The 15,745-nt window shown below is 43.4% G+C and overlaps 1 long non-coding RNA gene across 1 annotated transcript in view; it reads right to left on the minus strand.

Moving 5' to 3' along the window:
• Positions 1 to 15,745, minus strand: part of LOC144382337 (uncharacterized) — a 1,106,857-nt gene that overhangs the window by 756,604 nt on the left and 334,508 nt on the right. The gene's annotated exons all lie outside the window — the stretch shown is intronic.

Raw genomic sequence — 15,745 nt, forward strand, 5'->3', positions numbered from 1 at the left:
GCTAAATATAATAAATTAATTACATAGTCCATTTTCATGCTCACCGTGTGTCACAGTTATTTTGTACCACTTCACTTTCTCTGTGACCTTGATCAAGTCACTATGCTTCCCCCTTTGGACATCACTTTCTTCATCTTTAATGGAAAATGAGCAACTTGATGATTTCAGAGTTTCCCTCTGGTTTGGAGTGTGTTTTTCTGTTCATCACAGTAATCCTGGTTCCTGGCATGGTCCCTGGCACAGAGGGAGAGCTCAATAAACATTTGTGGCATTCATGAATTAATCCAATGATGTAGTGAATCCATCAATCACATGATCCTGAAGAGGGAATAGGGGCTTAGTTTTAAGTCCTAACTGTGTCGTTAGCTTGCTGGGTGAACTTGGTCAGTTGCTTCCCCTCTGTAAGGCCAGAGAGGAAACAAGAATTACCCAAGATCATAGAGCTAATAAGAACAGAGCTAGGGCTAGAACTCAGGTCTTCTGATTTTCTTCTATGAAGATGCACTGATTAGAAATCAGGTGTTTTTTAAATTAGGAGACGGCATCAAAGACCCACAGATAATCACTTTTCTATCCAGACCGTGGATTTAGAGCAACAACCGTAAATTTGAAGAACAACACATACCTTCAAGAAAGAGGGCCTCCCAGGGGGCCTCTAACCAACAATTTCTTCTTACCTGCCAAGTGGAGATAAGCAACCACCAAGTGGGCTAGGTGACATGGGCTGATCTGACAACCCTGCTCAGCCAGGGTTTGCAGTTTCCTCCTAGAGGCAGCTCATGTCTGGGCTGGTGACAAAGGCGTCTGCTTCTACCATCTCCTAGTGTGGGAACCAAAATCTAGAAAGGGGCCTTGAAAATAGGAACTTAAATAAGAACAGTTTCCTTGGACATAAATATTCTGTAAGGGCAGAGATGACCTCCATTCTTATCGACAGTGACCCTGTTGGCTAGCTGTCTACTTTGAGGTGACCTAAGCTGGAGTGGGGATGCCCCAGTGCCATTTGGGTTCTTCCTGTAAACTCATCTCTACCTTCAGCTTCCCCCACTGCTCCGCAGGTAGGATCATCTTCACCTTCTCCGTAGCGGGACTCCAGGGTAGGCTTGAAACCCCAAGACACAGTCTCACTATCTGAGGGACCACAAAGCTTGCTGTGAAAGGCATGAGCTTTGGGGTCAAACAGACCTGGACTTGCATCCAGTTTTGCTGCTTATTAGCTGTGTGACTTCAGGCTAGATATTTAATCATCTCTTTGGTTTACTCATCTGTCAAATGCGAATCATAACAGCTACCTCGTGAGATTTTTGTGAAGATTAAGTGTACAATATTTCTAGAATACCTAATGCAATGCCAGAAATACAATAAGTATTGAATAAATACTAGCTAAACATTTCTTTGGTGCCCTCCAGTTCCCTGGAGCCCTGAGATCCTTCCCGGGAGTTGAAGAGCCCCTTGGTGGGAAAGGCAGCCGGGAGGGAAGGAGAAGTGAGGTGGCTTATGGGCCCTCTGTTTTAGCTAGATCCAATGCTGTTATCTGTTATCTATGTCTGTTCCCCTTCTAAGCAAAGTCTGAAATCTCTGCTCTAGTTCAATCCTGTCATGTAGCAGATGAGGAAGCAGAGGCCCAGTGACCTTAGAAATGTCACATGGCTATTCCAAGATGATGCTGGGAGCCAACATCTTGTGGTGGCTGAAAGCACAGGTTCTGCAATTATGTTGTTTGGGTCAGGTGTCTGTTTCATCAGGGCTTAGCTATGTAATCTTGAACTAGTTACTTATCCCCTTTGTGCCTCAATTTCCTCTTCTTGAAAATGAAGGGTAACAGTGCCTGTGTCCAAGGGTTTTTGTGAGGATTAAATACATTTTTATATCTAACATGTTTGGAATGGCATCTAACATATAGTGATTGTCTAACATTAGTGATTATTATTAGAAGACTTGACCCCACTTCACAGTCTAGTAAAATTTAACTGTGAGTAGGATACTGACTTTTAGTCTGGGCACATCCTTCACTGCAACCCAGATGCTTTACGAGGGGAAAAGAGCTTCTGCTGGCTATGACCAACTTGGACACTACCTAAAGTGTCATGTCTCCTCCAGCCCTGAAGCTTGGGCCAGGCACCTTTGCTAAGAGACTAAGTGGTGAATAGACTTAGTTGAATGAAAGGGAAAAGCCCATTCAGGATGAAAAAAGATGACACAAGAAGAAGAGAAGCTGTATCCTAAGCAATTTCCTCCTCAACAGGTATCACGGGGAGAAACTTGTGGAACAAGGGTAAGTGAGACCGTTTGGGCACCATTTTGACCACTAGAGGTCAGTGGAATGTTTGCTAACAATGGAGTGTGGGTTCCTGAGGGGGGGTGGTGTCCACAGCAAGACTAGCCATAGTACCGCCACCACCTTCCCTTGGTGGATCTGGATTTGGTCTGCTTCCCAGCAGCCTTCGCCATGCACATTTGTTCCCTCGTCCCTTCTGTGACCAGGCAGCGTTGGCAAGGCAAGGCTCTGGGCCGAGGACGGAGGGTGTGGTACCCTAGAGTTCCCTTTCTCCTCCAAAACCAACCTGCCCAAATGTTCAGGACTGTCAGTGGCCTTCATTCTCTAACACATACAGTCCAAACGCTTCAAGGCCTTCATGAGGTTGACTCTCCTGACTTCCATCCTTCCATCTTCAGCATCGTGTCATTTCATCTTCTCTACCCATCTCTGCTCACTCTCTGCTTTCTCCATCACAGACCAATCTGTAAGACCCTCGCCATTCTCAGACACCATTCTCAGACACCATAAATAAATCAGTGTTCTCCACACCAGATATCCTATAACATGTTGTCCCTCTCCTATGCTATTTATCATGTACTGCTGGTATAAGAGTTGTTCCTGTAGTTGCCCTGGCTCATCTACTAGACTGTGAGCCCCTTGAGGTCTTAGGCTGTGAAATATTTTTTTTTTGTAGATGCACAGTTCCTAGTCTAAATGTGATGTTCATCACTATTTGTTGAATGAACATATGAGTGAAAGAATGAGGATGGCCACTATTCAAACACAGAACATATTTTTCACTACAGCTTACAGGCCCAACCTAGTAGGCAAGAACCTCTGTGTATAAAGAAAGAGATCCAGAGGTTCCCAGAGGCTTCCACTTCAGGCTGCATCAAGATAAGCTGGAGCCTTAGTAGCCCCACTTCGCTGGCATTCACCCATGGTCACGTTCTCTTCCTTTCCCTGGATACATAATTAGGTTACGTATTCTCTCCTCCCTCGCAATTAGATGTCATCATGTGACTAAATTATGGCCAACAGAATGGAAACAAAGTGATGTGTACTTCTTCCCAACTTGGCAAATAGAAACCTACAAGGTACCATCCCCAATTTCTTTCCCCTACGGGACCTAGAAAAGGTGGATTCGTGAGTAGAAAGGTGCATGTATCCCTATATGACTCCATGCAAAGTCCATCTGCTGACTATGAGCAAGAAATTAACCTTTTGAGAATTTTTATTTCTCAATACCTGCTTTTCTTGGTAATTAGATTATAATTTGCTACCATGATTATCGACTGTACCTTCTGGGTTCCCATTGTTTCAGTGGGCATTAACAGACTGCTTTAAAAGCTTCTAAGATACGAATCTATACATTAACACACCCTGGTACATAATTTTTTTTAATTTAAGAAAACATTCATTTGCAATTTTATTCCATCTCAGTGAAGATGGAAGGATGGAAGTCAGGAAAGCCAAAATTTCCTCATCTGAAGTAACTTTGTTTGCCTAAAAAAAGGTCATTTTAATGAACTATAATTTCTGAAGACTTCCTTTTTTATTAGTTGAGAAAGCCCCTTATTTTTCAACAAAGGGGATTTTGTACATAGCATGGATTATTTAGTTTAACTCTGAAAAAAACAATTTTTGTATGTGAGGTATTTGTACATTGTTCAGTATAAAAGTGTCATGAACATATTCGTCAACCATTTATCAGTAGAGCATATCTGAGGCTTGTTGGTACTGAGCATACTTAAATCTAATTCCAGAATCTGGGGACTTGGTATCAAAAGGAAATTAGAGCTTTTCAAGGTATAACTAGATTCATATTTGAACTTTGAAACGTATTTTTCTCTTAGTATTGCCAGTGAATGAAGCTCTCATAACGTAACCAAATGAGAAAGGAAAGAACAAGAAAGTGAAAAATGAAGAGAACAAAAGCAGTGTCACAAGGGGAACAGTTTTAGTTTGAGAAAGACTCACAGTCACAATAGGATTTGAAGTGTAATTTATTTGAAACATGTCCCAAATTTCCAAAATCTGCTTCTCTGCCAAAATCATTGCATTTCTTGGTTGATGTTTGAGTTCTAAAAGAATCAAATCCTTTTATCTTCTGTATCTTTAGAAAGCAGCAGGAGAAGAAAGCAGTGGGTCTAATCCCCCAGAGAGAAAACTGCCACTTCTTAATTTCTTACAAAATGTTCTCTTCTTTTCAATTAACTTTCTTTCTAATGTAAGTACAAATTTAAACCTAGACTTAATATAGGATTTTCCCCCTTCATCCAAGTGATGTCACAAATCAATGTAAAATCAATGATCCAAGATGCTTGGTGGGTAAAAATAATCCTAGGTGTTTCTGGAGGGTGAGTTGACATGTAAAAAAATTACATTGGTTACAATGTGTTCTGGAACTGGCTTTACTTGACTGTGTGTACCATGATGCAAAGTTGAAATAGAGCCTGGAAATTTCATTCTAGATCTCACTAACTACTGGAATCAGTGTTTTAATCTCTTAGTGGAAACTTTCAGTTGCTTGATTCTGTATTTGAGAATTTTTTTTAGGTTCTACATCATTTATGTTGTATTATAACACATATAGAAACATAACCTGTGGACCCTGCTTTTCCATAACTTTTTAAGTGTATCTACATATATATTAAATGTGTATATATATATATATATATATATATATACATATATAATGTATAATATATATTAAATGAATGCAACATGCATAAATATTTTTTAAACACAACAGTGAACTATTCACACTTTTTGATAATGCTTCTATTTATTTGCTTTGGCATAAAGAATGAATTTCTGTATCCTGTGAAAAATGTATAAATGTTATCTGGTATTGCTCTTAGATGTAATGCTAATTGGAGTGAAATCACAAACAGTATTTTAAATACAAAAAAAAGAAATTAACTTTTTGATAGAGCACAAGTCACAGCTCTCTCTGGGCTACAGGAAGGATGGTGCCTTGGAGGAATTCAAAGGTCAGGGATTCTTTTTTTCCCCTCACTGTTGCAAAACATATGAATCATAGAACTTTAGAGCAAGAATGAATGTACCTAACCCCCAAATTTTATTTAACAGATAAACAAATTGAGGACCAGTGAGATGAGTCAACTTGTCCAAGGTCACACAGTTACTTGGTAGCAAAAACAAGATTAGAATGTAGGCCTTTTTCTCCTTCCATATATCAGGCTTTCAAGGGTGTCCCAGAGTGAGCCAAGCCAATTCCTGAGAGGCCAGACCACTCAGTACTGCTTCCCTCTGCTATAGTATATTTCTGCCTTGCAGCATAAAATAATTCAGGAGACAGCACAACTACTGAGAAAATGCCAAGCAAAGATATTGTTTCTATATGATAAGAAAAATAATGGCTTGCAGCCCTAGAACACTAGGAATCCAAGATCAAAACATTAAGCCAAGGGGCGCCTGGGTGGCTCAGTTGTTAGGCGTCTGCCTTTGGCTCAGGTCATGCTCCCAGGGTTCTGGGATCCAGTCCCGCATCGGGCTCCCTGCTCCGCGGGAAGCCTGCTTCTCCTCCCACTCCCCCTGCTTGTGTTCCCTCTCTCACTGTGTCTCTCTCTGTCAAATAAATAAATAAATGAAATCTTTAAAAAAAAAAAATTAAGCCAAGTGCAGCAGGAATTATGGCTAGAATATAAAAGAAGTTTGGGAGAAGACAAGGTAAGTTAACTATAGGAAAAGGGGTCCTAGAAATGTCCTTTGGCTCAGTTTTGAGCCACCCCCTGGATCTCATCTCCATAGTGACTGTATTAGTCTGGGGAGACCTGTACAGGAAGCTTCCATCTTCTAAGAGAACACGTAAAATAATCATGAACAGAATGTTGGTAGAAATACGGATGGTAAAATCATTGTGATTTGGTTTCAGATGGAAATGAGGAAAACGTTATTGGAAACTGAGGGAAAGGCAATTGTTGTTATAAAGACTAAGAGCTTGGCTGAATTGTGTTCGTGTCCTAGGGTTTTGTGTTCTAGTGTTCTTGTGCTTTGTAGAACTTGCAAGTGATGAAATGCTCTCTTTAGCTGAGGAGCTTCCTAAGTGAAGTGTTGAAAGAGTGGCTTGGTCTCTCCTCAGGGCTTACAGTAAAATGCAACAGGGGAAAGATCACTGGAGACAAACATTAATCAAAAAGGAACCAGAACTTGGAGGTTTGGAAAGTTCTCAGGCTATACATATTGCAAAAAATAAAGTTAGCTCTGAAGAGATCCCTAAGACTGTGGCTGAGCAACCACATGATAAAGGATCATGGGTGCAACTCATGAGTCTAATTGGCCTTTTCAGCAGAGGCCAGAAGAGATGGGATTATACCAGCCAAGACCCTGCCAGTTTGAACTGAAGGGGACAGGGAAAGTTGGGAGGGAGTGAATGACAGCTGTTGGGCTTCTTAGATCCTACAAGATGGGACCATAGAGCTATTTGGCTACAAAGGTGTACTATCCTTCCAGAAGAGGGAAGAAGGACCCAAAGGCAATTCAGAGATCAGCAGGGCGGCCACTCCCATCCCAGGCCCAGAATGCACAGGCCAGGGGTCTGGAGGGAAGAGAGAGGGACAAGGCTATCTCTACCTCTGTGTGAAAGGACAGGCCCACTGCAGAGAGCCACAGCATGGGCTGGCCTCCCCAACCCCTGCAGAGGGCCACTACACGTTGTGCAGACATGGGGATGACGCTGCCACTGCGGTGAGCCTGGAGGGCAGAGCGTCGAGCCAAAGATGATTATTCTTGAACTGTAAGATCTCCTGGAATTTGCCTTGCTAGGTTTTGGACTTGTTTAGGACCTATTACCCTTGCCTTCTTTCCAATTTCTCTCTTTTGAAATGGGAATGTCTCTTCTGTGTTTGTCCCACCATTGTCAATTGAAAGCACATCTTGTTTGGTTTTATAGGTTTACAGCTAGAGGGGAATTTTGTCTCAAGATAAGTAGTACCTCAAATCTCATTCGAATTTCATTTAGATGGCATTTAGATGAGCCTGGACTTTAGATGTCAGAGTTGATGCTGGAATGAGTTAAGACTTTGGGGGCTATTGGGATGGACTATATGTATTTTGCATGCAAGAGGGACATGATTTTGGGGGACAAGGGACAGAATTCTATGGGCTGAATTTTATCTTCTCCAAAACTTGTATGTTGAAGTTCTAACCCCCAATAAGATAGTATTTGGAGATGGGGCCTTTGGAAGGTAATTAGGCTTAGATGTGGTCATGGGGTAGAGCCCCCATGATGGGATTAGTGTATTTATAAGACATCAGAGATCCCTCTCTCTCTCTCTCCCCCTCTCTGCAAGGAGACCATTGTCAATCAGCCAGGAAGAGGGCTCACACCAGGAACTAAATCCTCCAGCACCTAGAGCTTGGACTTCTGGCCTCCAGAACTATGAGAAATAAATGTTTGCTGTTTAAGCCACCCTGTTGATGGCATTTTGTTATAGCAGCCCAAGCCGACTAATACAATAACCAAAAGGGTTTTTGCTAAGGTTCTCCCAAAGAAAACCACTAGCTACACAACTTACAGTAGACAAATCCACAAATAACACAGATAGGGAGAAATTGAAAAACACATATGGATCTTGGGATAGAAATCAGAAACACAAGTCATAATTTAACACTAACATCTTTATAGGGGTCACAGATACCTGAGGTGTTTGGGTTTTTAAAAAGTGAGGTTAAGTGCTGAGAGATCAGGCGTCTCATATGCTCTTCAAAATCATTTCTTTTAGAAAGTCTTTCTTAGCCTCCCACTGGTTTCTCCCTGAAGCTTTAGGAATTTACTCTACAGAAATATTTCCAGTGACAGTATCATCCACCAAGCCCTATCTGTGCAATGTAGGTATGAATACATATTCTTTTCTGGTCCTCATGGAATGATAAGAAGAGTAAAAGCAAAGAACTCATTTTCAGGAGTGCCTGGGTGGCTCAGTGGGTTAGCATCTGTTTTTGGCTCAGGTCATGGTTCCAGAGTCCCGGGATCGACTGAGCCCTGAGTTGGGCTTCCTGCTCACTGGGGAGTCTGCTTCTCCATCTCCCTCTGCTCCTCCTCCCGCTCTTGCTCTACCTCTAATAAATAAATAAAATATTCTAAAAAAAACCTCATTTTCATCTCATTCTAGGCTGCCCTGTAGGTAGCAAAAACCCTTCACATTTTCTTTTTTTTTTTTTTAAGATTTTATTTTTTTATTTGACAGAGAGAGACACAGCAAGAGAGGGAACACAAGCAGGGGGAGTGGGGGAGGGAGAAGCAGGCTTCCTGCTGAGCAGGGAGCCCGATGTGGGACTCGATCCCAGGACCCTGGGATCATGACCTGAGCCGAAGGCAGACGCTTAACGACTGAGCCACCCAGGTGCCCAACCCTTCACATTTTCTATGGCATTTTATATTATCTTCATTGACCCTCCTCACAAATCCTGTGAAGTGGTTGGTACCACTAGCCCATCTTAAAGATAAGCTCATTGAGGCTCAAAAAAGTTAAGTAACTTGCGCAAGGTCATCCCATTAATAAACAGAAGAACTGGGACCCCAGCCCAAAGCACCTAACTGCAGAGATTAATCACGTAATGCTGCGCAGCACACTCTCCAAGCGCATGGGCAAGTGTGTATGTGTGTGTACATGTGCACACGAGTGAAAGGCATATGGTGGGAGGACAGCGGAGTAATTTATTTGTGTCTATTCAAACTCTTTGAGTGAAAGTTCCACACCTAAAGGGTGCATTTCTATTACTTATTAATAAAATAACTTTTTTTGTGTGTTAATACTTGTGTTTGTAACATGCTTACTTTTGAAAAACTCTTTCTTCCAGAAATGAAGCCTGGGGAAAAGACATGATACAGAGGAAATGGGGTTGGTCATTGCCATTCCTATTCATTCAACCATTTATTCTGCAAATGTTCGTTGAGTCCCTTTCCTGTGTTAAGCACGGCGCAGGTGCCGCAGGCCTCCCTGGACGCCAGGCGCTGTCTCTGCACTGGCCACCATCATGCTCCAGACTCTACACTGGAGTGGATCTTTCCATGCAGCCGTGTCAGGGCAGCCTCTGGCCAGAACTTTCTGGTACCTGTGTCGACAATCTTTGGGGCAGATGTAGCCTTTGCCTTGGCATTCAGCGGCAACAAGAAAAGAATGTGCTTTCATTCTTCCCAGGCTCGACCTGGGTGTGGTGGGTGCTGCCGTCACTAGCAGGCTTCTGTAAATAAAGCCTGCTTAATCTCCTTAGCCGGATGGTGGTGTCAGCCGGCTTGGAGCCGGCAGGGAAGCAGCACCGTGCTTTAGATTCCCCAAATTGTTCGAGGCCGTGGGTGAGCCACAGCAGATCCCACATGAACCAAGGGGCCTGCATTGGCTTGCCCGAGGGAGGGGAGGTGAGTTCAGGGTTTTCGCTCCGTCTGCTGATCTGGGCATGCTCTGTGAGGCGCCTTTACCAACACTGAGGGGCTGAGCAAATTCCCCGGATGCCAGGCAACTGAGCAGTTTCCAGGAGCACCAACAATGCCACTTCCTCCCCACTGAACAGCTCTCCAGGGTTTGCACGAGAAACCTGAGCTCCTCAGCCTGCCCATGAGGCTCCCCACACTGCGACGTACCTGAAGCCATGTAACAGTGGATCTCCAAAGATTATACAATGTGTGGGGCCCTCTTTAAGAAAAAAAATACAAAAGACCTAGGGCCTTCCCCAGGGTCTTGGAAGGGATCCGTGGCAGTGAGCGGGACTGAAGCTCAAGCTTTATAAGATCATGAAAAGGCCCACCTTTGCCCACACTTACCTTTTTAGGTCTTTCTCTCTTGACCTCAACATGGATTCCTCCTTTCCAGCCAACATTTCTACTCAGTGGGCGTCTCCCATATCCTGTTTGACATTCTTACTTATGCTTCCGTGAGATAAGTCTGTATGTAAAATGACCACGAACTCCTTGAGATGCTACATTAACAGTAATAAGTTTTGGAGCGACTATTTTACTGGATGCCTCTCTATCAACATTGTGCTACATACTTACATCTTGCAAGATAGGGATATATTAAATAGTATTACGCTCGCATTGTGCATCACATCTCAGAGATGTTAAATGGCTTGCCACTGGCCCCACAGCAAGCAAGTAGCAAAAAAAAAAAAAAAAAAGAAAGTGTAATTTAAAAATTGCATTTTTCCAACTTCAGAGTCTATGCTCTTTTATCTATACCAAACTGCCTCTATTCCTTTCTGGGTTCTCTTTAACGGCCCTCTCAAAGCACAGTGCCAGACACATGGTGTTGTTCTCCAAATCACTCATACCTGGATGAGAATGTCTCAGAGGGGAATGGGGCCAAATGTTTGCAATTTGGTATTAGAAAAATACTAGACCTCCTAAATGTTTACTATTAATGGTTATTAATTGGCTATTTTAGCAGGCATTCTATATATGCTTTTTGCTTGCCCTGACCCAGCCTATGTGTATCAGTTAGCAATACTACAATGAGTCTGTGGGGAAAAAATCATCCTGAAACTCAATGGCATGTAATTATAAGCATTTTTCTTGCATTTTTCTTGCTTCTGCACCTATAGGTCAGCGGATGTAGGGTGGGCTCAGCTGGACTTGGCTTGGTTTCTAACCTGCTTCATGTGTCTTTCATCCTCCTTGGGCCAGTGGTTTTCCCAGGGTAAATTCATCTCAGGACAAAGGCAGGTGCACAAGAGGGCAAGACCAACCATTCAAGCATATGCAAGCTTCTGCTCATGTCATGTTTTCTAACCTGTTGGCCAAAGAAAGTCAATAGGCCAAGCTCAAAGTCCAGAGCAAGGTAATACACCCTGCCCACAGTGAGACCACAGCAAGGGAGAGACACATTGCAGGGGGTGAAGGGCTGAGACTAGTGATCAACCAACCACAGTGTGAAGTCGAAGAGAAAAATGCCTACAACTCATCTTAAAACTCTCAGAATAGGTTTCCCAGTCGGTTCAGAATATCAATATTCATTTCAAAATTCTCCAATCACTTTAATTTCAAACAAATAAATATATGCTATATAACATTTTCAGAGAAGAGGAGGGAGAACAGGGCAAGCACTGAAAAGTCAAAAATGCTGGGGTCACCCAGCTTCCAAGGGAAAGCAGGCCAAGCCGAAATCTCCTCTTGGGGTACTACAAAGGCAAATCTTTGAGAAGGAAGCTCAAGCTCATTCCCAACTGTCCTGGTCTCATCTTGAATAACCATAGTTAGAGAAGCGCCCCTGATTCTCCACCAGAAAAGATCGGTAAGGAACTTTTCACGTCATTTGATAGTAGAAGAAGTGTCTCACAAGAAATGAGACAGTTTGCATTCTTTCCCCAAACCATACTGTGATTAAGAGTGTGGTGTCCTACCTATATTTGAGCTAGCAATCTGTCTGTTAAATTGGACTAATTCTAGCCTGGGGGGATGTCAGGTAGACAGAGGAAAGCAACTGGAATGCACTCACAATAAAACAAAGGAACAAAAGGTGGAAAGGCACATTGGAATTCTTGAGGAAGAACCCCATACTTAAGTTGTCAGGAAATGCATTCTTCTTTTAAGACTGTTTTGTCATTGTCACTGGAAATTAATGTCAATGATCAGTTTTTAAAATATCTTTTAAGAAATATGCGTAGTAACTCTGCATTTTTCAGAAGTCCAGAAATGGATGCACCAGAATAGTAAGGGGATTATTTCTGTATAATGGAATTATAAGCAGTTTTTTAAAATTTCTCCTTTATTTTTACTTTCTGTTTCTCCTTTATTGACATCATATTAGTTATACATTAAAAAGGGGGGGGAAGGTTAAAAGAAGAAAAGGAACAAACTTAAAAAATTTGTTTTCTAGAAGTGGCCAGTCATGGAGCAAACATGTTTATTTATAATATATCCCAAAGCATATTCTTCAGACAGTGGTTCCCCATGCTATTCATAGTTGTGTGGTAGTGGTGATGGGATCTGTGATAAAAAAAGCTGGCGAGAGAGGTCTTAGAACAAATTACAGCTTTAAAAAAAAGAAAAGAAAAAACTGCAAGAGCGAAGAGTGGAGAAGAGGGCAGAGTAAGCAACATCCCCAACCATACCACGCCAATGATCCCTTCTTCAAGAAGTAGTTCTCCAGAGGAGCACTCCTTTGGAATTGTTGCTTAAGGCTAACATTGCCTGAGCATTCATTCTGGCATAAAGAACGATAAGTGAGTTAGGCAAGGCAGGTGGACTGGTCTGCTGCTAGCCAGGACACCTGAGCGGGTCTGTGTTGCCCTTCCCTGCATTTTGTGGACCCTCTTTCTCAGACCCCCTCATCATCCTGAACACCCTCCCCTCTGCCCTCACACAACTTCAGTGTCAGAACCTACCTGGCAGCCTGGCCATGGACAAACTCCTCAGCTAGGGGAGATGCCGCTCCTCTGTGCTCTGGTAACAACCTTTACATAACATACATCGTTCATTTACTCAAGCCGTTATTCATTCAAAATGGCACCCCTTACATGAGCAAGACACTGCTAGGCACTAGGGACGCAGGAGTGAGAAAAACACTCTCTTCACCTCCTTGGAGCTTAAATTCTATTCAGGAAATTTAATAGGGCAATACAAGAATCAATAAGAATAGTCATGAGTTGATAATTGTTAAAACTAGGTGGTGGATATGTGGGGTTATTTTTACTATTCTCTCTACTTTTGCAAATGTTTGGAATTTTCCATTTAAAAAAATTTTTTTTTAAATAAATACAGGAGTCACACAACTAAATGCAAAATTACATCTACGGCAAGTGTCCCGAAGGAGACATAGAGTGTGCAATAAGAGTACATAATGAGGAGATCTCTGTAGGAGAGGAGGTTTTCCCAGATGAAGTAGTGAGTGAGCTGATTTCAAAAAAACGAGCAGTCACTGAGAAGTCGAAAGACAGAGGGAGGAACTTGCAGCAGAGGGGACAGCGAGAGCATAGGGCTTGTCGTAGAGGGAGGACCACACACAGGGGCTGAAGGAAGCCAAAGTGACTGGAGCCCTGGGGAGGAGAGAGAAGACACTGGGAGAGGCGCCAGAGAAGTAGGGGGCAGACCAGATCTCCTCCTCCACTAGCTGGGGACCACCAAAGGGAGCAGGAGGTCCTGTTCATCTCTAGCCTTGAGTAGTCTCTCCAGTGTCTGCAGAACAAATGCACACATGAATAAATAAAGAATGAATGAACAGACCATGGTTAGACAGAGGGGGAGCCAGTGCCAAGTGCAGTTAGGTGGTCCACGTCCTCAGATGTTCTGTCCTAAGCGACCCCCTCCCCTGTCTATCCATTTTGGCCTCTGAGCCTAGCAGTGGTTGGCATCAGAGAGCCAATTTTCCCCACCTCTGATGGTTCCTGCCATGTGAAAGCACCTCCACCCAGAGCGGTCACCAGGCATCCCCGACCCCTGGCCGCTCCGCACCCCCTCACTCACTCTGTCATAGAGGAGGTGGAGTGGCGGAATTGATCGGTGAGTTTGGAAGGAAAAACTGGATGGCCGTTTCCTCTCCTCCCCCACAAAGCGTGCTTTCTGCCCTGCTCCTCCCTGCCCTTGGGTTTACACGAGGCCTGTCCCCAGGGAAGACAGCACAGCCACATGCTGCTGTGACTAAGTGGGCAGTCTGCCCCACGCTGCCCTTCCATACTACTTAGCCCTGTCGCCCATAGGTATAAACCATATTCTCTGATTTATCAATAATAAAGTGATAGTTTAGCCCTTATCACTGCCTCCTTTGTCTTATTTCTCCTATGGTTCTGAATTGAGATGGAAAAGAGGAGCTTTGTTTACGGAGCCCTCTCAGAGACCTCTCCGTCGATGCTTCCACTCTCCCTCTGAGGGAACACCACCCTCTGGGGCTCCCAGCATTGGCTTGGCCACCTGTCTGAGACCTCATGGCCTCAGCCCTCTTTCCCCCACCACCCTTCCACTTAAACTTCCTATCTCTGCTTTTGGTCCTTGCTGGAAGATCTGACTCTCCTTCTGTCATTCACTTATTTACTAAGTAAGGTGGAGAAAGTTCCTCCTCCCATGGGGCCTGCAGTCGAAGGCGAGTCAACCACAAGAAAGAAGCCCATGTAAAAAACAAGATAATTTCAGAGACTAATAACTAATATAAAAATAATAGAAGGCTAGGTGCCTGGGTGGCCTAGTTAAGCATCCTACTCTTGATGTCAGCTTATGTCTTGATCTTGGGGTCCTGAGTTCAAGCCCCACACTGAGCTCCATGCTGGGTATGGAGTCTACTTAAATATATATATTGCCATACATATATATGGCATATATATATATGGCAATGTGGTGGAGACTATCTGTGGACAACTTTAGCTTGAGTACAAGAATTGGTATTTAAATGGAAACTTAGGGGCCCCTGGGTGGCTCAGTTGGTTAAGCGTCTGCCTTCAGCTCAGGTCATGATCCCAGGGTCCTGGGATCGAGCCCCGCATCGGACTCCCTGCTCAGCAGGGGAGTCTGCTTCTCCCTCTCCCTCTGATGCTCCCCCTGCTTGTGTTCTCCCTCTCTCTCCATCAAATAAATAAATAAAATCTTTAAAAAACAATAAAATAAATGGAAACTTGAATGAGAAGAAAGTAGCCATGCAAACATCTAGAGGAAGAGCATTCTGGGCAGAGGGAATGACATTTGCAAAGGGCCTGAGGTGGGAATGAGTTTGATGTGTTTGAGAAAGAGAAATAGAGATGCTATGGCCGAAGCATAGTGAAAGAGGGGAGCATGATAGGGATTGAAATTAGGCTGGCAGGAGCCAAACCACACGGGGTCCTTTGGGTTGTGGTGAGGAGTTTGGAGTTTGGGTCAAAATGCAACGGGAAGCCATTGGGTGCTTTCTTGACTGGGAACTCCTGGAACTTTGGTATTCTTGATCCTAGTCTATACTCCCTCGAGCTTGAACCCTCTTTTGGAACATATCATGAAGAACCCTGGGCCTTTCCCATGGTATTCACTGTTCTCATAATGGATTGTCACTCTTGTCATGCAGAAAAGTGAGACTATAAATTGTTAAGAGTGCAGAGTTTAAGTTCTACCCTTTCAGTCATATCCATGTTTGCTTGTGGGTTTTTCTTTGTTTTTGTTTTGATTTTTAAGAATTACAGTAAAGGGTCAATGCTTAACCCAAACAAGTGAGTCACTGATAAGAGAGTATCAGGCAGTTCTGGAGAAAAACCTCTGGGACCCCATCAGGTGTCCAGACTGGACAAACCCCTACTCTGTGTATGCATCATTCCAGTCAGGGACAAGCTCTGAAAAAAAAAAGAAAGAAAGAAAATACAGTAAGAGTGGGCAGGAAAAGCAAAAAGCAGTGCCAATGATTTCAGTTAAAAAAAAGCAAAGAAACTGGAAGTTCATCCTCCAAAGAGAGAAACACATTGCAACACAGACAGGGAAATCCCCCTCCTTAATCAAGGGAGCACTCCGAAAAGCAGACCCGAGCAGAGACGAGGGGAAACACATAGATAGTTTCTCAGCTCCCTTGTGAG

This window comes from Halichoerus grypus, chromosome 6 (genome assembly GCF_964656455.1).
Source record: "Halichoerus grypus chromosome 6, mHalGry1.hap1.1, whole genome shotgun sequence".
Classification (NCBI taxonomy): Eukaryota; Metazoa; Chordata; class Mammalia; order Carnivora; family Phocidae; genus Halichoerus; species Halichoerus grypus.